Source organism: Xenopus tropicalis, chromosome 1, assembly GCF_000004195.4.
Source record: "Xenopus tropicalis strain Nigerian chromosome 1, UCB_Xtro_10.0, whole genome shotgun sequence".
NCBI lineage: Eukaryota > Metazoa > Chordata > Amphibia > Anura > Pipidae > Xenopus > Xenopus tropicalis.
Genome location: NC_030677.2, coordinates 90,465,405 through 90,490,109, shown reverse-complemented (window position 1 = coordinate 90,490,109; position 24,705 = coordinate 90,465,405). Strand labels below are relative to the sequence as shown.

The 24,705-nt window shown below is 41.0% G+C and overlaps 1 protein-coding gene across 6 annotated transcripts in view; it reads left to right on the top strand.

Moving 5' to 3' along the window:
• The window catches only part of adgrl3 (adhesion G protein-coupled receptor L3), a 1,193,186-nt gene that overhangs the window by 417,739 nt on the left and 750,742 nt on the right, over positions 1-24,705 (top strand). The gene's annotated exons all lie outside the window — the stretch shown is intronic.

The window sequence follows — 24,705 nt, the reverse complement described above, 5'->3', positions numbered from 1 at the left end:
GTTTTTGGGTCTGGAAATTGACTCTCAAAAAATGGAATTTAGATTACTAGATGACAAACTCCTCAAATTTAAAAAATTGGTAAAGTGTAGGTTATGTTCTCAAAAAATCACTCTTAAGCAACTTCAATCATTAGTCGGTCATTTAAATTTTGCAACAAAAATAATTCCAGTGGGGAGAGACTGTAATAGGAGGCTTGCAGCTTTAACAGCTGGGTTCGATAAACCGAATTGGCATATACGAATCCCAAAACCTTTAAAGGAAGATTTAGCCATTTGGGACATTTTCCTCAGCACTTATAAGGTCCAGTTGGCAGTCTGAATTTCTTGATAATGTGGCATTTCAGTTGTTTACAGACGCCGCAGCTTCCTGTGGTTATGATGCTTTTCTCCAAGGTCATTGGAGTGCTGAGAAGTGGCTGGAACAATGGCAGGGAACTGAGTTACTTAAAAATTTAGTGTTCTTGGAATTATTCCCTATAGTTGTGGCAGCAGAGTTATGGGCGGATAGTTTAGCTAATAAACGGATTATCTTGAATTGCGATAATCACAGAGTGGTTTATGTACTTAACAATTTAACCACTAGTTCTCCTCCAGTATGGAAATTAATAAGACATTTCATACTTAAAACGCTGCATTTGAATATTTGGTTAAGGGCCAAACACTTGCCAGGTTATACTAACAACACTGCGGACGCTCCTTCCCGTTTTCAGATAGAGTTGTTCAGGAAGCTGCAACCGCATGCAGACCCAAGGAACACCCCCTGCCCTCATCACATTTGGGAAATCATCTGGATGACGTGATGGATTTGGTTAGCAACTCAATAGCAAGAAAGACATGGGTCGCATATTGTTCTGCCTGGCATGAATGGGAAATGTTGCAAGCTCATCAAAGGGGTAGTGATGCTTTGGCAATGTTGGCACAATTTATGTTGGAAGCTTATAAAGCAAAACAGTCGGTTGCCAATATTAAGAAAAAGATCATGGGCATTGCTTTCTTCTTTAAATTAAAGGGATTGGTAGACATTACTAAGCATCATTTAATTAAGCAGATGCTAAAAGGTATGACCAAACAGTCACAAACAATTGATTTAAGAAAGCCCATAACTCTTGAAATATTAGCCAATAAATTACAGGTATTGCGGTCAGTCAAATGTTTTTGAAGTATCACTTTTTCGTTGCCTTTTTTCCCTGGCATATTTTGGGGCATTTAGAATTAGTGAAATTGTCGCTGCAAGCAGAAATGCTATTAACGGGCTGTATTTTATTGACATTTCGTTAGGGATTGGTAAAATCATGTGGTTGGGTCCAGTTTAGAACAGATCTTTGTGCCCGGCCAGAGTCAAAATCCCTGTTTTTTATACATCAAAATGGATTCCCGGTTACAAAGTTTCAGTTCAACCGAGTTTTTCAGAAATGTTGTGATTTCCTAGGTATTCAGTGTTCGCATTTTAGCTCACATTCATTTAGAATTTGTGCAGCGACTCAAGCTTCTTTACTTGGCTTTAGTGATGAATTTATAAAGCAAATGGGTCGTTGGCAGTCACAAAGATTCCGCTCCTATGTGAGACCGGCTTTTGTTTATTCTGCAACTAATTAATTTCTTTTTATACAGATGTACAACCGTTGATCATATGGATTATAGGAGATTCTTACATCAATTGGGCTGAGAAGAGAGCCAAAGTGAGGCCATATGCAATCAACTTAGAACTGGATAAAGATACCGTTAAAATTATTTGGATGGGAGTTCGGGGCTTGGTTTGGGATAGGGTTATCTCAGTTATTGCGCAAATGCACTGGGAGTGGGGTATGCCAAATGTTGGAGGTAATGATATAGGGAAAGCTAGTTCAATTCACATTATTAGAAGAATCAGAAGGGATTTATCTTATTTATATGCAGTGTGGCCTGATGTCGTATTTGTCTGGTCAGAAATTGTGTCCAGATGGATATGGACTTCCAACGGGTGTTTGAGACACTTGGAAAAATGTAAAAAGAAAGTTAATTTTTCAATTGAAAAGTTTACAAAGTCATTGAATATGTTAAGTTACAGACATATTGAACCTTGAAGGAGGTGGTGCAGGCTTGTACAGCCCAGATGGGATACATTTATCAAACACTGGCCTGGATATATTTAGCATTGGCTTGCAATCAGCATTTGAGCAGGCATTACTGAGATGGGGGTGGCCAAGCACCTCTAAAAGGCTTAAAGGCTTAGAGGCTATTAGGATTCTTGGCGTGGGGAAAATGTAATGCTGAATGGTAAACATGGTAATTCTGGCCTGGTTATGGCAGATTTTGGTTTGATATGTTTTGCTCAGCCTGCTGAGTTTAACAGAGGCTGATTCATCTCATAATAAGATTTCTAAGATGTTTTTTGTAATTGATTTGATATGCTATAAATAAACAAGCTGCGACCTTTGCACCGCCTCATTCAGTGACTTTGTTACATAGTTACATAGTTACATAGGGTTGAAAAAAGACCATTGTCCATCAAGTTCAACCCATCCGAGTAAACCCAGCACACAACCTATACTAACCAATCTATACACTCACATACATAAACTATATATTTACAACCAGTAATACTAACTGTTGATATTAGTATCACAATAGCCCTGGATATTCTGCTTGTTCAAAAACTCATCCAGGCCCCTCTTAAAGGCATTAACAGAGTCTGCCATTACCACATCACTCGGAAGGGCATTCCACAGCCTCACTGCCCTCACCGTGAAAAACCACCTACGCTGCTTCAAATGGAAGCTCTGTTCCTCTAATCTATAGGGGTGACCTCTGGTGCGCTGATTGTTTTTATGGGAAAAAAGAACATCCCCCAACTGCCTATAATCCCCTCTAATGTACTTATACAGAGTAATCATGTCCCCTCGCAAGCGCCTCTTTTCCAGAGAAAACAACCCCAACCTCATAGCTTAAATCTTCCATCCCCTTTACCAGTTTAGTTGCACGTCTCTGCACTCTCTCCAGCTCATTAATATCCTTCTTAAGGACTGGAGCCCAAAACTGCACTGCATACTCAAGGTGAGGCCTTACCAGGGACCTATAAAGCGGCAAAAATATGTTCTCATCCCTTGAGTCAATGCCCTTTTTTATACAAGACAGCACTTTATTTGCTGTAGTAGCCACAGAAAGACACTGCCTGGAATTGGACAACTTGTGATCTAAAAAAACCCCTAGATCCTTCTCCATTAAGGAAACCCCCAACACACTACCATTCAGTAGATAGTTTGCGTTTATATTATTCCTACCAAAGTGCATAACTTTGCACTTGTCAACATTGAACCTCATTTTCCAGTTAGCTGCCCAGTTTTCCAATTTTGTCAAATCGCTCTGCAAAGCGGCAGCATCCTGCATGGAACTTATAGTTTTGCACAATTTAGTGTCATCAGCAAAAATAGAAACAGTACTGTCTATGCCCACCTCCAGGTCATTAATAAACAAGTTAAAAAGCAAAGGACCAAGGACTGACCCCTGCGGTACTCCACTAACCACACTGGTCCAATTAGAAAATGTTCCATTTATCACCACTCTTTGTACTCTATCCTTCAGCCAGTTTTCTATCCAATTACAAATATTATGTTCTAGGCCAATATTCCTCAATTTGATCATTAACCTTCTGTGAGGTACTGTATCAAACGCTTTAACAAAATCTAAGTAGATGACATCAACTGCCATTCCAGCATCAAGGTTCCTGCTCACCTCCTCATAAAAGGCAACTAAATTAGTCTGGCAAGATCTATTACGCATAAAACCATGCTGGCACAAACTAATAGTATTGTGAACTGCAATGTATTCAACTATCCTATCCCTTATTACCCCTTCCAGAAGCTTTCCTACTACTGATGTCAGACTAACAGGCCTATAGTTTTCAGGCTGAGAACGAGATCCCTTTTTAAATAATGGCACCACATTAGCAATCCGCCAGTCTCTCGGCACCATGCCAAACCTCAACGAATCCTGAAAAATTATGTGAAGAGGCTTGGCAATCACAGCGCTCAGCTCATTTAATACCCTGGGATGAATCCCATCCGGTCCTGGACCTTTGTTTACCTTTACATGTTCAAGTCTCTTTTGAATTTCCTCCTGAGTGACCCACGCGTCAGTAGCTAAATTACTAGCACTGGGTAAATTAAAAGGGAAGCCTTCATTATCTGGCTCCTCAGATGTATAGACAGATGAAAAATAAGAGTTCAAAATTTCTGCTTTTTTCCCGTTCTCATTAACCAACGTACCCCCCTGTGATAATAAAGTTCCCACCCCTTCTTGCTTCATTTTTTTACTATTCACATAATTAAAAAATAATTTTGGATTCTTTTTGCTCCTTGCTGCAATATCCCTTTCCATCTCTATTTTAGCTTGCTTGATAGCTTTTTTGCATGCTTTATTTGCTTCCTTGTACCTGATGAAAGTTTCCGCTGTCCCAGCTAACTTGAATGCTTTAAAAGCACGTTTTTTATTACCAACCTCGACCTTAACTCTTTTATTCAGCCATAAAGGTTTTGCTTTGCGATGCCTCTCCTTGCTTACAAGGGGAATATACTGTTGTGTATACTTGCAAAGCAATGTTTTAAAGATGTTCCATTTTCCTTCTGTGTCTAACCCCATGAAAAGCCTTTCCCAGTTGACACATTGCAGAGATGCCCTTATACTGGCAAAGTCTGCACGTCTAAAATTGAGTGTTTTAGTTACTCCCTTATAGCGCTGTCTCTGTAGCATTATCTCAAAGGAGACCATGTTGTGATCACTGTTCCCCAAATGCTCACCCACACAAATGTTAGAGATAAGTTCAGTATTATTAGATATTACCAGGTCCAAAATAGACTCATTCCGAGTAGGTTCTTGAACCACCTGAAATAAAAAGTTGTCATTTAGCATATTTACAAACCTACTAGCTTTTTCTGACTTAGCCACCCCATTACTCCAGTCAATGTCCGGATAATTAAAGTCCCCCATAATAACAACTTGACCCAATTTTGAAGCCTCCTCCATTTGCAAAAGTAGCTGGGCCTCATCCCCCTCATCTATACGGGGTGGTTTATAGCATACACAAATGATCATTTTCTTTGTGACCTTCAGCCCTACTGAAATTTCTACCCAAAGAGATTCAACGTTTTCATTTGTAATGTCTTTATTACATGGCTTTAAATCTGACTTTACATAAAGACAAACCCCTCCACCCTTTTTAATCCCTCTGTCCCTCCTAAAAAGTGTATACCCATTTAAATTCACAGCCCAGTCGCATTTTTCATCCCACCAGGTCTCAGTGATACCAATTAAAGGGACAGTAACACCAAAAAATGAAAGTGTATAAACGTAATTACTATATAATGTAATGCTGCCCTGCACTGGTACAACTGGTGTGTTTTCCTTAGAAAGACTACTATAGTTTATATAATAAAGCTTCTGTGTAGCCATGGGGGCAGCCATTTACAGGAGAAAAGGCACAGGTTACTTAGCAGATAACAGATAAAACCCCATTATATTCTACAAAGCTTATCTGTTATCTGCTATGTGCCTGTGCCTTTTCTCCTTTTTCCCAGCTTCAATGGCTGCCCCCGTGTTGACATAGCAGCTCATTTATATAAACTATAGTAGCGTTTCTGTTTCAAACTTACCAATTTTACCAGCACAGGGCAACTGTACATTATATTTTAATTACTTTAAAACACTTTCATTTTTTGGTGTTACTGTTCCTTTAAGTCATAATTTTCAATACATGCAATAGCCTGCAGCTCCCCTATTTTTCCCGACAAGCTACGCGCATTAGCCAGCATGCAGCGGAGATTACTACTTCTTCCTCTGATGCTTACATTAGCCAAAGGACAGTTAGAGCTAAGGTGAAAATTAGTCTGTTTCCCTTGTAACAATGGAAGCTCCTTATCTGATAAACTATATGCCCCCCTCACTCCTCCCCCACAACCCTTTACTGGTCCCACTGCCCCATCTACACAAGCTCTCCCATAAGAATCTAGCTTACCAACCCCCCCCTTGTCTAGTTTAAACACTCCTCCAGCCTCTTAACCATTCTCTCCCCTAGCACAGTAGACCCCCTTCCATTGAGGTGCAATCCGTCAGGGCTGTATAGATTGTACCCCAAAGAAAAGTCAGCCCAGTGCTCTAGGAACCCAAACCCTTCCTTCCTACACCAAGACTTTAGCCACGCATTTAGCTCCCTAAGCTCCCGCTGTCTCCCTAAACTAGCACGCGGCACCGGCAAAATTTCCGAAAAAATGACATTGGAGGACCTTTGCTTAATTTTAAAGCCTAGATCCCTGAACTCACTCTTTAAGGTCCCCCACCTACCGTTCATTTTGTCGTTAGTACCGATATGTACCAAGACAGCCGGGTCATGCCCAGCCCCTCCCAATAATGTGTCGACCCGATCAACCACATGCCGAACCCTGGCACCAGGAAGACAGCAAACTGTCCGGTTGAAGTGATCCGCTCGACAGATTACCCTGTCCACTTTTCTAATGATCGAATCCCCTATAACCACCATATGTTTAGGCCTAGCTCTGCTCTCCTCCCCACCACTACTAGAGAAACTGGTCTCCCGGCTGTTAGAGAGATCAGCCTCATCTAGAACCGCCAGTCCAGAGTTCACACTCCCATCTTCTTCACACAATCTGGCAAATCTGTTGGGATGCGCAAACCCTGGAGCAGCCTCCCTTTTTCTTTTCCCCACACTCTATTTCCTAACTGTCACCCAGCTTACTGCCCTATCATCCTTTCCTTGCTCCCCTCCCCCCATACTATCTGACCCCGCTAGTTCTTGTTCAGTTAGCAAGAGACTTCTCTCAAGATTGTCAATTGAACGCAGTGTTGCAACTTGTTCCTCTAGTGCTCTAACGCGAGCCTCTAAAGTGGCAACTCGCTCACATTCACAACAGAGGTATGCACTTTGGAACTGTTGTTCCACAACTGCATACATGCGGCAGGCTGTGCACTGTGTCATACCTTCAATGTTGCTGCCACTCATTCTCCCAGTTACAGAAACAGTTAAACAAAATTGGTGAAAAAGGCTTTAAAATTTTTTTACCTTGTTTTAACTCCTTTAGTTTGTAACTCCTGTGATTATAACTCCACTTACAGAGCCCCCACTAACTCCTGTGATTATAACTCCACTTACAGAGCCCCCACTAACTCCTGTGACTATAACCCCACTTACAGAGCCCCCACTTACAGAGCCCCTACCACCAGAGCAAGCTCCACTGGAGTGCCAGTGGTTCTATTTATACAGTCTGTTAAGGTCAACTAATCAAACCCCACCCCCTCAAACTGAGGGTAATTACAAAGGAATGTAACTCTGGCAAACCTGCTGTAAGCCTTATAGTTAACCAAACTTTGTAAATTGGCACCAAAAAGAGCAAATACTTTTGAAAAAAATTAAACCCAACAGTTAGAAAACACAGTGATTCTGAATAAATTTAATAAAAAATACTTATCCCTTTTTTTTTTGTTGAATTGAAAAAGCAGTTGATTCAGTCAGCTACCAGCCTGTTAGTAAGCCAGCTCACAGAGTGCCAGTGGTTCTATTTATACAGTCTGTTAAGGTCAACTAATCAAACCCCACCCCCTCAAACTGAGGGTAATTACAAAGGAATGTAACTCTGGCAAACCTGCTGTAAGCCTTATAGTTAACCAAACTTTGTAAATTGGCACCAAAAAGAGCAAATACTTTTGAAAAAAATTAAACCCAACAGTTAGAAAACACAGTGATTCTGAATAAAGTTAATAAAAAATACTTATCCCTTTTTTTTGTTGAATTGAAAAAGCAGTTGATTCAGTCAGCCACCAGCCTGTTGTCTCATCATTACTTACCTGGTTATGTCTGACGGCTCTTAACTACCAACCCCAAGTAGGGCGCAGGGGGTGGATGCCCCCTGTGAATGCATGGGGTGAGTGTTAAGGGTTAAAAATAGTAGGGCTCGCCTGTGGGGGCCACACTATTGGCCAGCGTTTGCCGCAGTGTCAGGGAGAGCTAGCATTGGTGGTGCAGCAGCGGGTGAGTCACCTGAGGGGTTAAAAGCCATGCAGCTGCACAGGCTTACCCCCCTTTTCCTCTGGCAAGCCAGGGAGAAGGTGCAGGTTGCGCTTAATCCCACCCTCCCTCCCTCTTTCTTTATAGAAGTTAAAAAAAAAAATCCCAATAAACAACAAACTATTTTGTTCCAATTCATGATTGTCGCAGCTTGTGAGGAGGAAATGTAATGCTGAATGGTAAACACTGTAATTCTGTCCTGGTTATGGCAGATTTTGGTTTGATATGTTATAAATAAACAAGCTGCAGCCTTTGCACTACCTCATTCAGTGACTTTGTCTCATCATTACTTACCTGGTTATGTCTGAAGGCTCTTAACTAGCAACCCCATGCACAGTATTGGGGATGAGGCAATGGAGGTGTATAACACCATAGGGATTGCACAGACACAAGCTGCAGACAGAACCCTTGATTCAGTGATGCAAGAATTTAAAGCTTATTTTCAGCCCAAAAGAAATGTTACATTTGAAAGACACCAGTTTTGGACCCACACCTTTGTAGAAAATCAAGGCATAGACAAATTTGGTACTGAGCTAAAACTAAAAGCAACTAACTGTGAATTTAAAGATCAGGAGGAGTGCTTGAGAGACAAAATAGTTTTTAGTATTACAGATCGTTGTTTAACCCTCTTACTGCCAGCCGTTTTGGTCAAAGCGGAACTTGTATTGCCAGACAGTTTTTGAACATTTTGCACTGTTTCACTTTAGGGGACTTTCCTCGGGGGGACTTTTAGTTTACCCAGGAAAACAATATATTGTTTGTGTAATTCCAATTCTGTAACAAGATATAGACTTCTAAGGGCCTGATTCACTAAAGTGCGATAAAAATTATTGCACGCTTTTTTGCGTTAAATAAGTCGCGATAATTAGCATGCGATTCACCATAGTATTATCGCGTGCTATAAGTCGCCATTTTCGCATGCGGTATTTTTCGCGCTAGTTTTAGCGCATGCGTTAATTTCCGCGCTGAAAAGAATACGATCGCATGATTCACTATAACTTTGGCGTGCTAAATATCGCATTCGGCTATGCGAAAATTAACACCTACTACAGGCAGGCGAAAAATTATACAAAAGTACAGTAAATGAGTTTCTGGCAATAAAATATGGACTTACAGTGTTATTTATTCAAGTATGTGTCTTTTTACTCAATTTTACTCAAAATGAACACCTATTACAGGCAGGCGAAAAATTATAGAAAAGTACAGTAAATGAGTTTTTGGCAATAAAATATGGACTTTAAAATATGGACTTTTTTTAAGTTTGTCCTGGAAAAACAATTGCTTTTGAAAAATGTCTATTTCACTTGGAAAAAAAAGGAGTAGACATTAAAGTGTTGGCAACTGATATAGTAGACATAGTAGTATTAGAAAATTCATGAAAACAAAATCTGACACCATCAAACACCAATTTGATGTACGGCACATTTGTAAAAGTCTGGTAAAGAAGCTTACAGCTGCAAGTAAAAAAAGAAAATGCAAGGATATAGCACACTGGATAGGGCCAATCACCAACCACTTGTGGTGGTGTTCCCAAACATGCAACCAGAATGTAGAAAATCTTTTAGATATATGGCGATCACTGCTCTATCATATCGCCAACAAACACACATTTCAAACTCTCAAAACATATAAAAAATGCCAACACAAAAAAATTACAGCTGAGGAAATGAAAGAAAAAAAATGGATAACTCCATCTCATCCGGCTTATAGCACTTTAGTGGCTATTCTAACCAACAAAATACTGATTAAAGACATTAGCCAAATTGAGAAATTCTGCCATACAGGGGATCTGGAGAACTTCCACAGTAAAGTGTTGAAATACTGGCCTAAGAGAATTGCTTTTAAATTAGATTCCATGTATGCTAGGACAATGCTGGCAGTGCTATCACATAACAAAAATGTGAATCGTCCGTAGGCTACCGTTCGTTGTAGCAAAAAATCAGAAGTTCCTGTTGCAGAGAAAAGATTTAAAATAGCCTTTCCTAAACAGAAAAAAGAATGGATAGCCAAACCTATTTTTGATGAAATTAGTGATTTGCATCTGTTTAACATTATTTCTGATGCAGGCAAAATATTGAAAGGTGAGATTGTTCACCGTTGATAATCTCATAGCAAGGGATAACCTGAAAATATTGCATCCAAAAAAAGGCCTAAAAAATCTGTTGCAACACTGCACAACACTTCTCAAATAATTTTGTTGTATAGAATGTTCATTTTGTTATCTAATGAATGTCACTTAAAAAAATCAACCTTAAATATACTTTTTAAATGTATTATTTCGGTCATTGACTATATGTAAAAAATTGTTTTGTCATGTGTAGAAAATGTTATTATACAAGAATCACTAAAAAAAAGTTATATTTTTTAACACAATTTTTTTATTGTTTTAAATAAAATATTTTCAATAAAATAATAAAAAAATCTTTGTTTAATTTATTTGAATAAATATAACATATTAAAAGTAAACCAGTATAAAAAAAATTGAAACATTATAAATAAATGTAAACATTTGCAGTTATAATATTTTACTAGTAAAATATCATGTCCTCTGCTGCAAAATCACAGGTTTGTAGAAAACCCAGATATTTCCCTTTTGGGTCTGGGAATGCTGCTCTGATTGCCGTCACAGCGCAAGCTGGTATCACTTTCCATGTCTCAGGCCCAAGATACCTGTATACCCATGCGGCGAAGCTGCGATAGGCTGCTTTTCTGATTGCCCTGTTGTGAAAAAGACTATAATATGTAATTAATGAAATTATAATTTATGAAAAACAAAAACATTTTAATAACCTCATATATGCAGCCTTATTGGGTTTCTTTTCCTTTTTACTAATTGTCATTTTAAATGCCCAATACGCTCGTTCTGGGTCAAGGATATCTGTCTAAAATCGATCCCACTCGACAATACATGATGCATGTTCGGGAATCAGGGCTTTAATCGCTGGCTTCTCATGGCAACAAACACATTCCATCACTGTCTGCATAGGAGAACAATTCGAACATCGACACCAGTTGTTGTTGCCAAGCCTAACCTAATTTTTTTTGGCTCGCAATGTCTTCCTCCGCACTGGTGTCTACACTTTCTTGTTCTCTGTCCTCCTCCAATTTCTCTTTACTCTCAGTCACAGTGACTTTACTTGCATGAGTAGAATCAGTTGTAAAGCAATCACACCTCTTTCTTAACTCTGGGCGCTGCCGCATTCTTTGTAATAAGTCTTCATACTATAAAAATGTAATAATAGAAAATTACAACAATTTTAAGTTAAATAAGATTTTACAGCTATGTACAATGCAGGCGATTAGAGGCGCGCAAAATATGCAAAATTTAATGTTAACATAATGCATGAGCTTACAGGTTTGAAGAATGTGTGTACAGGTGTTGAAACAAATTAAATACCTTTTCAGCATGAGATGTTGAGGTTGTTGGAATCTGTGAATCCTCACGAGACATTATTGAGATAATACTGTAAAAAAAAAATCTAAAATTTAGATTGAAACTTCAACAAGGCAGGGACATCCATCAACTTGTCTTTCATTCTTAACTTATTGCAAATGTACCTTAGAATTGCATTTACTTGCCTTTTATATAGTGTAAAAAAATTAATTTCATTGCACTTTAAACAGTGTAAACAATTCATTTACTTGCCCTTTAAACAGTGTAAAAAATTCATTTACTTGCCCTTTAAACATGTAAAATTGCATTTACTTGCCCTTTATATAGTGTAAAAAATTGCATTTACTTGCCCTTTATATAGTGTAAAAAAATAATTTACTTGCCCTTTATATAGTGTAAAAAATTGCATTTACTTGCCCTTTATATAGTGTAAAAAGCTGCATTTACTTGCCCTTTAAACAGTGTAAAAAATTCATTTAAACATATAAAATTGCATTTATTTGCCCTTTATATAGTGTAAAAAAATAATTTACTTGCCCTTTATATAATGAAAAAAATTGCATTTACTTGCCCTTTATGTAGTGTAAAAAAATAATTTACTTGCCCTTTATATAGTGTAAAAAAATGCATTTACTTCCCTTTAAACATTGTAAAAAATTGCATTTACTTGAAACAGTCTAAAAAATAAAGAAGCTGGTATTAACTGAAAAAAATGTGTGTATGACAGTACTTAATAAAATATCCTGTGTAAATTATTAAATAGTAATATTAGTTCATAACAGTAAAGTGTATGTGTATATATATATATATATAATATTAGAAATTAAGATCGCATATTAACTCTGATTGTAAATTGTTTTTATTTAACTTGAATAGATGTAAGCTATAAGAAAGGTGTTCACAATAAGAGTAGACAGCAAAAGAGATGGACAGATAGGCGATGATCCAGACTTACAATATTAATAAAAGGAACGACGAACGATGAGGTGCGGGCATGCCTGCGCTGCTTGTATATGTTAGGAGGCACGCACAGACGGACGTGTGCCTAGGCTCGGGGGGAGGGAATGTTGCGCATGCGCAGTGTAGTGTGCTGAAGAAAAGGAAGTGGGTATACCACTTCCAAGATGGCGGCGCCATTCACTACTGCCAGCTTAAACTTTGAAGTAAGTTTTACTAAGTTATTCTTGCCATAAGAGAGCCAAAGCTATATTGTTTTTCATTAACAGTAGTAGCACTAATGAATGGTATCATTTATAGATTTTGCCTTTCCTTCTCCTTTAAGTGTTAATGACCTTTAGTGAATCGGCCCCTGTATTTATAGTTACATAGTTACATACATAGGGTTGAAAAAAGACCAGAGCCCATCAAGTTCAACCCATCCAAGTAAACCCAGCACACACAACCCACACCTACCAATCTATACACTCACATACATAAACTATATATACAACCACTAGTACTAACTATAGATATTAGTATCACAATAGACTTGGATATTCTGATTGTTCGAGAACTCATCCAGGCCCCTCTTAAAGGCATTAACAGAATCTGCCATTACCACATCTCTAGGAAGGGCATTCCACAACCTCACTGCCCTCACCGTGAAAAACTACCTACGCTGCTTCAAATGTAAGCTCCGTTCCTCTAATCTAAAGGGGTGACCTCTGGTGCGCTGATCCTTTTTATGGGAAAAAAGAACATCCCCTATAATCCCCTCTAATGTACTTGTACAGAGTAATCATGTCCCCTCGCAAGCGCCTCTTTTCCAGAGAAAACAACCCCAACCTCGACAGTCTAACCTGATAGTTTAAATCTTCCATCCCCTTAACCAGTTTAGTTGCAAGTCTCTGCACTCTCTCCAGCTCATTAATATCCTTCTTAAGGACTGGAGCCCAAAACTGCACTGCATACTCAAGCCACAGAAGGACACTGCCTGGAATTTAGACAACTTGTTATCAACAAAAACCCCTAGATCCTTCTCCATTAAGGAAACCCCCAACACACTACAATTCAGTAGATAGTTTGCATTTACCAAAATGCATAACTTTGCACTTATCAACATTGAACCTCATTTTCCAGTTTGCTGCCCAGTTTTCCAATTTTGTCAAATCGCTCTGCAAAGCGGCAGCATCCTGCGTGGAACTTATAGTTTTGTATAATTTTGTGTCATCTGCAAAAATAGAAACAGTACTGTCTATGCCCACTTCCAGGTCATTAATAAACAAGTTAAAAAACAAAGGACCAAGGACTGACCCCTGCGGTACTCCACTATCCACACTGGTCCAATTCGAAAATGTTCCATTTACCACCACTCTTTGTAATCTATCCTTCAGCCAGTTCTCTATCCAATTACAAATATTATGTTCTGGGCCAATATTCCTTAATTTGATTATTAACCTTCTGTGAGGTACTGTATCAAACGCTTTAGCAAAGTCCAAGTAGATGACATCAACTGCCATTCCAGCATCGAGGTTCCTACTCACCTCCTCATAAAAGGCGACTAAATTAGTCTGGCAAGATCTGTTACGCATAAAACCATGCTGGCACAAACTAATAGTATTGTGAACTGCAATGTATTCAAGTACCCTGTGAAGACCTTACCGGCTCGGCGGGGACGCCCGCCGCGCCGTCCGTCCAATGCGCCGGTCTCCTCTTAGTGCGCGCGCGCACTTCCGCATGACGTCAGCGCGCAAAGGCGCGAAATTGAAACTATTTAAAGAGCCCTTTGCATCTGACTCATTGCCCGTGGTTTTTTACTCCTGGTGCCTGTTTTGTGCTTTATGCGTCCTGTTGCTCCTGTTTTGATCCTGCCTGGCTTTGACGACTCTGATTTCTGTATCCTGATTACTGTATCCTGACTACTGTTTCCGCCTCATCCTTCTGATTGATTATCCGGTTTGACCCATTGCCTGCCTGACGATCCTAGTTTTCTGCCCACCTCGACCCAGCCTGTTTGACCACGTAATTGCCTACTCCTATCTGTACCGTGACCATTGGCCTTAAGACTTTCTACAGTCGTGCCCCATTGCTAGCCAGAACTCCTGCTCTGCACCTCTCGTATAAGTCCAGGTGGCATCCGAGTAGCTGAGGGCTCCTCCCAAAGCCAAAGGCGGTCTCGCTACTGGTGAAGCACGAGCCGAGACCAGGGTGCTTGGCACTTGTTCTGGTATTGGGTGCCGACCGTGACATTATCACGGGCGATGGAAGACTATGGTCACGAAGCCGCTGCTGCTCCATCTGCCTCCTCCACCACTGAAGCGTTGCTGACCACCTTGCTTCAACGCCTAGAGGAACAGGAGCAGAAACAAAACTATCTCCTGCAGGGTTTCCATAATCTGACCCGTAAACTGGAAACTCCACAGCAGCGGTCCAGTCCTGGATCTTCTCCTCCTGTAGGTTCTGCTAACATATGGGGTAACACCACTAGGCCCCAAGAACCTAAGATTGCCTTCCCTGAAAAATTCTGTGGGGACCGATCCAAATTTTTCATATTTAAAGAGGCGTGTAAACTATATCTTAGTTTCTTTCCTCATTCATTCTCTACTGATGAGGAGAGAGTAAGATTTGTAATGACCCTCCTTCAGGGTGACCCTCAGATTTGGGCCCTCAGATTGCCCACCTCAGATCCAGCCCGTTCTTCCTTAGACAAATTTTTTGCCTCCATGGCGATTCTCTACGATGACCCGGATCGTGCATCCACTGCCGATGCCGAGATTCGTAGGCTTCGCCAGGGGAAACGGGATGTGGAGGTGTATTGCACTGAATTCCGTCGGTGGGCAGTAGAAACTGGCTGGAATGACATGGCCTTGCGCAGTCAGTTTCGTATAGGCCTGTCTGATTCCATCAAGGATAGCCTGGTCAACTATCCCCTATCTTCTAACCTGGATGACCTCATGTCTTTAGCCATCCAGGTAGATAGGAGACAGAGGGAAAGAAGGGGTGAGAGGAATACCTCTCTTCGTTCTAATTTTTTCAGCTCTCCCAAAGCTGTATCTAATTTTGAATGTACTGGCCCCTCCGTACCTTTACCTCAGGAGGAGCCCATGCAGTTGGGCATTTCCCGCTTATCTCCTGAGGAAAAGGCTCGCAGGCGTTCCCAAGGGTTGTGTATATACTGTGGGGAGAAGGGTCATTTCTTAAATCAATGCTCTAAGAGGCCGGGAAACTCCCAAGCCTAAATGGAGAAGGGGAGCTCCATTTGGGTGCAGGTGTTTCCTCTCCTCCCCTATTTGCCTCTAGGATTTTGATTCCGGTCAAATTAACCTGGCCCACGGGCTCGGTCAAGGTATCTGCTTTTGTGGATTCGGGGGCGGAGGGGAATTTTTTGGATGCTGCTTTTGCAGCCAAATTTGGTGTACCTTTATTTCCTTTAAATACCCCCATGCGAATCATGGCAGTAGATCAAAGACCTTTAGGATCAGGATTGGTTTCTGAGAAAACTATGTCTCTGTCTATGAGTATAAATTCTCATTGCGAGGAGATAGCACTTTATATCATAAAGGGTGCTACCTCTCCACTCATTTTGGGGTTGCCGTGGCTCCAGACTCATAACCCCACAATTGACTGGGCATCTGGGAGAATTATTCAATGGGGACCTAATTGTATGGGTTCATGTATTTCTCCTATAGTGGCAGTCACGTCCCTGGAGGGCTTACCCGCAGCTTATAATGACTATATTGATGTGTTTTCAAAAAAAGCTGCCAAGACACTACCACCTCATAGGCGTTATGATTGCCCAATTGACCTCATTCCTGGCTCTACTCCCCCCAGAGGGAGAACTTATCCTCTTTCATTGCCCGAGGCCCAGGCAATGAGAGAGTATATTTCCGAAAATCTAGAAAGAGGGTTCATTAGGCCCTCAAATTCCCCTGCCGGTGCTGGATTCTTTTTTGTGGGCAAGAAAGACGGAGGTCTTCGCCCATGTATTGACTATAGGGGGCTTAACAAGATTACTGTTAAAAACCGCTATCCCCTTCCACTAATTTCTGAGCTCTTTGATCGCGTTAAGGGTGCCAACATCTATACTAAACTAGACCTTAGAGGTGCTTACAATCTCATTCGTATCAGGGAAGGGGATGAGTGGAAAACCGCTTTCAACACAAGGGATGGCCACTATGAATACTTAGTAATGCCTTTTGGTCTCTGCAATGCTCCAGCTATGTTCCAAGAATTTGTCAATGACATTTTCCGGGATTTGCTGGGGGTGTTCGTAGTGGTTTATCTGGATGACATTTTGATTTTCTCCTCTAATCTAAGTGACCATCGTAGTCATGTCAAAGAGGTGTTACGAAGGTTAAGGGAAAATAATTTGTATGCGAAACTTGAAAAATGCACTTTTGAGGTTAAATCCGTTCAGTTCTTGGGATTCCATATTTCTAGTAAGGGTCTAGAGATGGATCCAGAGAAAGTAAGAGCAGTTCTGGACTGGACACAACCTCTTTCCCTACGTGCTACCCAAAGGTTTTTAGGTTTCGCCAACTATTATCGTCAGTTCATTAAAAACTTTTCCCTGATTGTTGCCCCCATCACTGACCTTACTAAGAAGGGAGCAGATCCCAGCTTGTGGCCTTCTGAGGCTGTGCAAGCATTTAATTTTCTTAAGAAAGAATTTGTATCTGCCCCCATTCTCCGTCATCCTGATTCTGCCCTTCCCTTTATTGTTGAGGTCGATGCCTCTGAGGTTGGGGCTGGGGCGGTTCTCTCTCAAAGGCACCCTTTGACTAACAAACTGCACCCTTGTGCATTTTTCTCTAAAAAATTTTCCCCTTCTGAAGTCAACTACGATATTGGTAATAGAGAACTGTTAGCAATTAAGTGGGCCTTTGAAGAATGGCGGCACTTACTGGAGGGGGCTAAACATGCTGTTTCCGTATTTACAGATCATAAAAATTTATTATACATTGAGTCGGCCAAACGATTGAACCCTAGACAGGCTAGGTGGGCTCTATTCTTCACCAGGTTTAATTTTTCTATTACTTATAGGCCTGGCTCCAAAAACACTAAAGCTGATGCACTCTCTAGGAGTTTTGAATCTAATCCTCCTGACTCTAGGGAGTGCATACCCATTATCCCGGGTGAGTTGATTGTGGCAGCTCTGGGGGTTGATCTCACCAACCTTTTATCCACAGTTCAGTCTTCTGCCCCAGTTGGGACTCCCTCCGGGAGGCTATTTGTTCCTGAAAATCTCAGGGAACAGGTGTTAAAAGAAGCTCATGATTCCAAATTGGCGGGGCACCCTGGCATTGCCAAGACTGTGTCTCTCCTGTCTCGTAGCGTTTGGTGGTCCTCCCTCGTTCGAGATGTCAAAGCTTTTGTTAATTCATGTTCTGTCTGTCATAGATCTAAGTCTTCCAGAAACCTTTCTCAGGGATTATTAAGATCACTGCCAATCCCTGACAGACCCTGGTCCCATCTCTCGATGGATTTTATTGTAGATCTTCCTCCCTCTCTAGGTAAAACGGTAATTTGGGTGGTAGTGGATAGGTTTAGTAAGATGAGTCACTTCATTCCCCTCCCACACCTCCCTTCCGCTAAATCTTTGGCTGATTTATTTGTGTCTAATATTTTCAGGTTACATGGATTTCCGATTAACATTGTTTCGGATAGAGGGGTGCAATTTGTTTCTAAATTTTGGCGAGCATTCTGTTCTCTGGTTGGGATTGAATTATCATTTTCCACCGCATATCACCGTCAGACTAATGGGCAAACTGAAAGAGTTAACCAGTCACTTGAACAATTTCTGAGGTGTTATGTGTCTGACAATCAGTCCTCTTGGGCGAAACTATTACCCTGGGCAGAATTTGCGTATAATAACGCCACTCACTCCTCTACTGGTCAGTCTCCTTTTTTCATTGTTAATGGTCTGCATCCAAAAGCATTTTCGTTTTCCGGTTCTTTGTCGTCTGTGCCCTCTGTTAATTCTTCGATTACTCAGTTTGCTAAAATTTGGTCTGATGTTCATGAGTCACTTTCTAAAGCTACTGCTATCCAAAAGAGATCTGCTGACAGATCTCGCAGGGAGGCTCCCCACTATCAAGTCGGAGATTCTGTCTGGTTATCCACAAAGAATATTAAGTTGAGAATCCCTTCTCTTAAGTTGGGGCCTAGATTCATTGGTCCTTATGCTATTACTGAGGTTATAAACCCCTCTTCTGTTCGTCTTAAACTTCCGCAAACCTTTAAGATTTCTGATTCTTTCCACGTTTCTCTGTTAAAGCCAGCTCCCCAGGTCCGTGTATTGCCTGTTCCTCCCCCAGTATTGGTTGATGGGCAGTCCGAGTTTGAAGTACAGGAGCTTCTCGACTCTCGTATGGTGCGTGGTTGGCTCCAGTACTTAGTCAGGTGGAAGGGCTATGGCCCTGAAGAGAATTCTTGGATTTCAGTTAATGACATCAAGGCTGACCGTCTCAGGAAACAATTCCATTCTAGGTTTCCTGAGAGGCCTGGGGGTCCAGTGGCCCCCCCTGGAGAGGGGGGTAATGTGAAGACCTTACCGGCTCAGCGGGGACGCCCGCCGCGCCGTCCGTCCAATGCGCTGGTCTCCTCTTAGTGCGCGCGCGCGCGCACTTCCGCATTTTTAAAGGCGCATGCGCGCTGACGTCATGACAAAGGCGCGAAATTTAAACTATTTAAAGAGCCCTTTGCATCTGACTCATTGCCCGTGATAGGTTTTTTACTCCTGGTGCCTGTTTTGTGCTTTATGCATCCTGTTGCTCCTGTTTTGATCCTGCCTGGCTTTGACGACTCTGATTTCTGTATCCTGATCCGTGCCTGTCCCTGACTACTGTTTCCGCCTCATCCTTCTGATTGATTATCCGGTTTGACCCATTGCCTGCCTGACGATCCTAGTTTTCTGCCCGCCTCGACCCAGCCTGTTTGACCACGTAATTGCCTACTCCTATCTGTACCGTGACCATTGGCCTTAAGACTTTCTACAGTCGTGCCCCATTGCTAGCCAGAACTCCTGCTCTGCACCTCTCGTATAAGTCCAGGTGGCATCCGAGTAGCTGAGGGCTCCTCCCAAAGCCAAAGGCGGTCACGCTACTGGTGAAGCACGAGCCGAGACCAGGGTGCTTGGCACTTGTTCTGGTATTGGGTGCCGACCGTGACATACCCTATCCCTTATTACCCCTTCCAAAAGTTTTCCTACTACTGATGTTAGACTAACAGACTGAGAACGGGATCCCTTTTTAAATAACGGCACCACATTAGCAATCCACCAGTCTCTCGGCACCATGCCAGACCTCAACGACTCCTGAAAAATTAAGTGAAGAGGCTTGGCAATCACAGCACACAGCTCATTTAATACCCTGGGATGAATACCATCCGGTCCTTGACCTTTGTTTACCTTTACATGTTCAAGTCTCTTTTGAATTTCCTCCCGAGTGACCCATGCGTCAGTAGCTAAATTACTAGAACTGGGCATATTAAAAGGGAAGCCTTCATTAGCTGGCTCCTCAGATGTATAGACAGATGAAAAATAAGAGTTCAAAATTTCTGCTTTTTCCCCATTATCATCAACCAACTTACCCCCCTGTGATAATAAGGTTCCCACCCCTTCTTGCTTCATTTTTTTACTATTCACATAATTAAAAAATAATTTTGGATTCTTTTTGCTCCTAGCTGCAATATCCCTTTCCATCTCTATTTTAGCTTGCCTGATAGCTTTTTTGCATGCTTTATTTGCTTCCTTGTACCTGATGAAAGTTTCTGCTGTCCCAGCTAACTTAAATGCTTTAAAAGCACGTTTTTTCTTACCAACCTCGACACTAACACTTTTATTCAGCCATAAAGGTTTTGCTTTGTGATGCCTCTCCTTGCTTACAAGGGGAATATACTGTTGTGTATACCTGCAAAGCAATGTTTTAAAGATGTTCCATTTTCCTTCTATGTCTAACCCCATGAAAAGCCTTTCCCAGTTGACACATTGCAGAGATGCCCTTATACTGGCAAAGTCTGCACGTCTAAAATTGAGCGTATAAGTTACTCCCTTATAGCGCTGTCTCTGCAGCATTATCTCAAAGGAGACCATGTTGTGATCACTGTTCCCCAAATGCTCACCCACACAAATGTTAGAGATGAGTTCATTATTATTAGATATCACCAGGTCCAAAATAGAGTCATTCCTAGTAGGTTCTTGAACCGCCTGAAACAAAAAGTTGTCATTTAGCATATTTACGAACCTATTAGCTTTTTCTGACCACCCCATTACTCCAGTCAATGTCCGGATAATAATAACAACTTGACCCAGTTTTGAAGCCTCCTCCATTTGCAACAATTGCTGGGCCTCATCCCCCTCATCTATACGGGGTGGTTTATAGCATACACCAATGATCATTTTCTTTGTGACCTTCAGCCCTACTGAAATTTCTACCCAAAGAGATTCGACGTTTTCATTGGTAATGTCTTTATTATAGAGCTTTAAATCTGACTTTACATAAAGACAAACCCCTCCACCATTTTTAATCTCTCTTTCCCTCGTAAAAAGTGTATAACCATTTAAATTCACAGCCCAGTCACATTTATTTATTCACACCAGGTCCATGGGCGTCCACAGAAGGGGGCAAGAGGGGGCACTTGCCCCCCCCTGGAAAAGTAGCAAAAAAAACAAAAACCTTACTCCGTTTCTGCAGTCCCCTCAAGCCCGTTTTTGCTGTGCTCCGATTGGATCTTTCTTCTTGTGGATTCTCCAATCAGAGCACAGCTTCCTTGACAGACAGTAAAATTGACCAATCAGAGCACACATGCACACAGGGATCGGGAGATTTTGCAAACTGGAAACAGAAATAAAGACTGAAAAGAAGAATCTGCCCCTGTAACTTTACCTAAGAACCAACTCTCAACTTTTGCTGCAGTTTTCATCCCACAGGTACTATACCCAGGCACTATACCCAGGTACTATACCCAGGCACTATACACAGGTACTATACCCAGGCACTATACACAGGTACTATACCCAGGCACTATACCCAGGTACTATACCCAGGCACTATACACAGGCACTATACACAGGTACTATACCCAGGCACTATACCCAGGCACTATACACAGGTACTATACACAGGCACTATACACAGGTACTATACCCAGGTACTATACCCAGGCACTATACCCAGGTACTATACCCAGGCACTATACACAGGTACTATACCCAGGCACTATACACAGGTACTATACCCAGGCACTATACCCAGGTACTATACACAGGTACCATATACACAGGCACTATACACAGGTACTATACCCAGGCACTATACCCAGGCACTATACACAGGTACTATACACAGGCACTATACACAGGTACTATACCCAGGTACTATACCCAGGCACTATACCCAGGCACTATACACAGGTACTATACACAGGTACTATACCCAGGTACTATACCCAGGCACTATACACAGGTACTATACCCAGGCACTATACCCAGGTACTATACCCAGGCACTATACCCAGGTACTATACACAGGCACTATACCCAGGTACTATACCCAGGTACTATACCCAGGTACTATACACAGGCACTATACCCAGGCACTATACCCAGGCACTATACCCAGGCACTATACCCAGGCACTATACCCAGGCACTATACACAGGCACTATACCCAGGCACTATACCCAGGTACTATACAGTTCTAAAGAATCACTAGCTGACATTAAATTGTTTTTTGCCTGACCTGACATCTATAATAATATATAATCTATCCCCTACCCTAACAGATGGAGGGTAAGTTAACTCTTTCCCTCTGAAAAAGCTCATTGTGTGTTTATATATGTGTTGTTGTTTTTTGCACTTACTATTTTTTTTTTTTTTTGTCATTGTTTTGTTCATTTATAGTAAGTTACAGTGGGGCCAATGTTGTGTATCAGTGCCAGTGTTATAGTGCCAGGGCCTGAATATCTGCCATCTGTACCCACTGCTTCTCACTGTATATAATGTGCTGGGTTTGTAAATACAGACTGCGTCTCACTGTATATAATGGGGAGTCAGTACCGACTGCCTTTCTTGCTATAAAACTAACATAAACACATCTAAAGGGGTGGTTCACTTTTAAGTTAACCTTTAGTATGTTATAAAATGGCCTATTCCTAGCAACTTTGCAATTGGTCTTCCTAATTAATTTTTTTGAATAATTTGCCTTTCTCTTCTGCCTCTATACAGATTTCAAATGGGGGCCAAAAAATATTGCTCTGTGAGGCTACAATTTTATTATTATTATAATTTTGTATTACTTATTTTTCCAAGTAGGCCCCTTAACTATTCATATTCCCATCTCTTGTTTAAATCACTACCTGGTTGCTAGGGTAAATAAGACCCTAGCAACCAGATAGCTGCTGAAATACCAAATGGAGAGCTGCTGAACAAAAAGCTAAATAACTGAAAAACCATTAAAAATAAAAGTGAATTCGAATGCGAACTACCCCTTTAAGCTAACTGATCACAAACACAAATGTTTGCAGATCCCCTAACAGAAGTGCGCGTATGAATACTTTTACTACTAATACTAAACATTTTAGGGTAAAAAAAAAAAGCACCCCCACCCGCACTTTTGTACAGTATCCCTGGAAGTCAGTGGGAACGGCAAGAGGTAGTTGGGAGGTTAACTTTTTACGTCAGCAGCGAATCCACTAAGTGTCACATTAGCTGTAGGTCAGTCTGTGTATGGGCCATATTTAGCCTCCCCTAGTATCATCCTGCAAAAAAAAAAATATATATATATATTTATCTGTTGCAGGATGATGCTAGCTTACTTGCCCCCCCTTGGAAAATTTTCTGCGGACGCCCATGACCAGGTCTCAGTGATACCAATTAAATCATAATTTTCAATACATGCAATAGCTTGTAGCTCCCCTAATTTACCCGACAAGCTTCGCGCATTAGCCAGCATGCAGCGGAGATTACTACTTCTCCCTCTGATGTTTACATTAGCTAACAGAGAGTTAGAGCTAAGGCAAATATTAGAGGTTAGGTTCCTTTTAAATCGACTGCTTTGTGTTACTGATTCTTCTATTTTAATGATGTGTGATAGCATGGCTTGTTTCCTATAGCCTATCCATGTTTCTCTACTATGTCCATGCCATTGCTGGATTGACCTAATGGCTCAACAGCTGGAAGGTTGCTGGTTCTTTCTACAAAAAGCATTGGGAACATGTTTTTCGGTATCAGACCTCTCTTTTAGGGCTCCTTCCAGTTTGGGGCTTGAGTCTGCTCAGTTCTCTTCCCTATCCTTCTCACCCTTCCTTCTCCTGCTCCCCCCTCCCATAAGCTCACATAGCTACTCACTTCCCCCACCCTAAGGAATGTGTGATCTGAGCTTCCAACACCTATAACTGTAGCAGGAAGCTACCAAGACCAAGCTAAAATGACAGCTGCTATTAGAGGGAGCTTCTAGGGCTACTTTTTTTGTTAAACTTCTAAAGGGGTTGTTCACCTTTACATTAACTATTAGTATGATGTAGAGTATGCTATTCTGATATAATTTGCAATTGGCCTTTATTTTGAATTATTTAGCTTTTTGTTCAGCAGAAACACTCCAGTTTGGAATTTCAGGTGCTATTTGGTTGCTAGGTTCCAAGTTATCCTAGCAACCAGGCAGTGGTATGAATAAGAAAGGACCTAAATAGAAGAGAAATAAACAATAAAAAGTAACAATAACAATAAAATTGAAACCTCACAGAGCAATAGTTTTTCTTTTTTGGCTGCTAACCTCCATTTGAAAATTGGAAAGAGAATAAGAAGGCAAATATTAATATTTTGTAGGAATGTATCAAGCAGTATCGTACAGTTAAAAGCTGATGACCCATAATTGCAATAGATTGAAGTAAAGAAAGAGAGAATTTCTGCATGGGATGGCAGAAGAAAAAATGCATTTTTAAGACAAAGCAGTTAAGAGGGTAGTATAGAAACTCTTTGGGTTCTGTATAAAGGTGTTCAGGGCATGTAAACATTTTTAAAACCTTATTTTTTATTAAAACGATAATTGGTGCATATGGTTGTACAGCTACATAAATTATTTTCCACTTGTGTCATTACTTATTTTAGATGTAAAAGAAGCAAAAAAATGTAATAAGCTTAGTCTGGTGGTGAGTCCAACAAAAGAATAATAAACAGCTGCTGTTTTTAGCTGTTAGCTTGATGCTTACATTTTAGTATGCTTTTTCTGTATGCATGAAATTAATGATTTTTAACTTGTTCAGTGTGACATATATAAGTAAATTAGTGTCTCAATACCAATATTGATTCTGTCTGATTTTA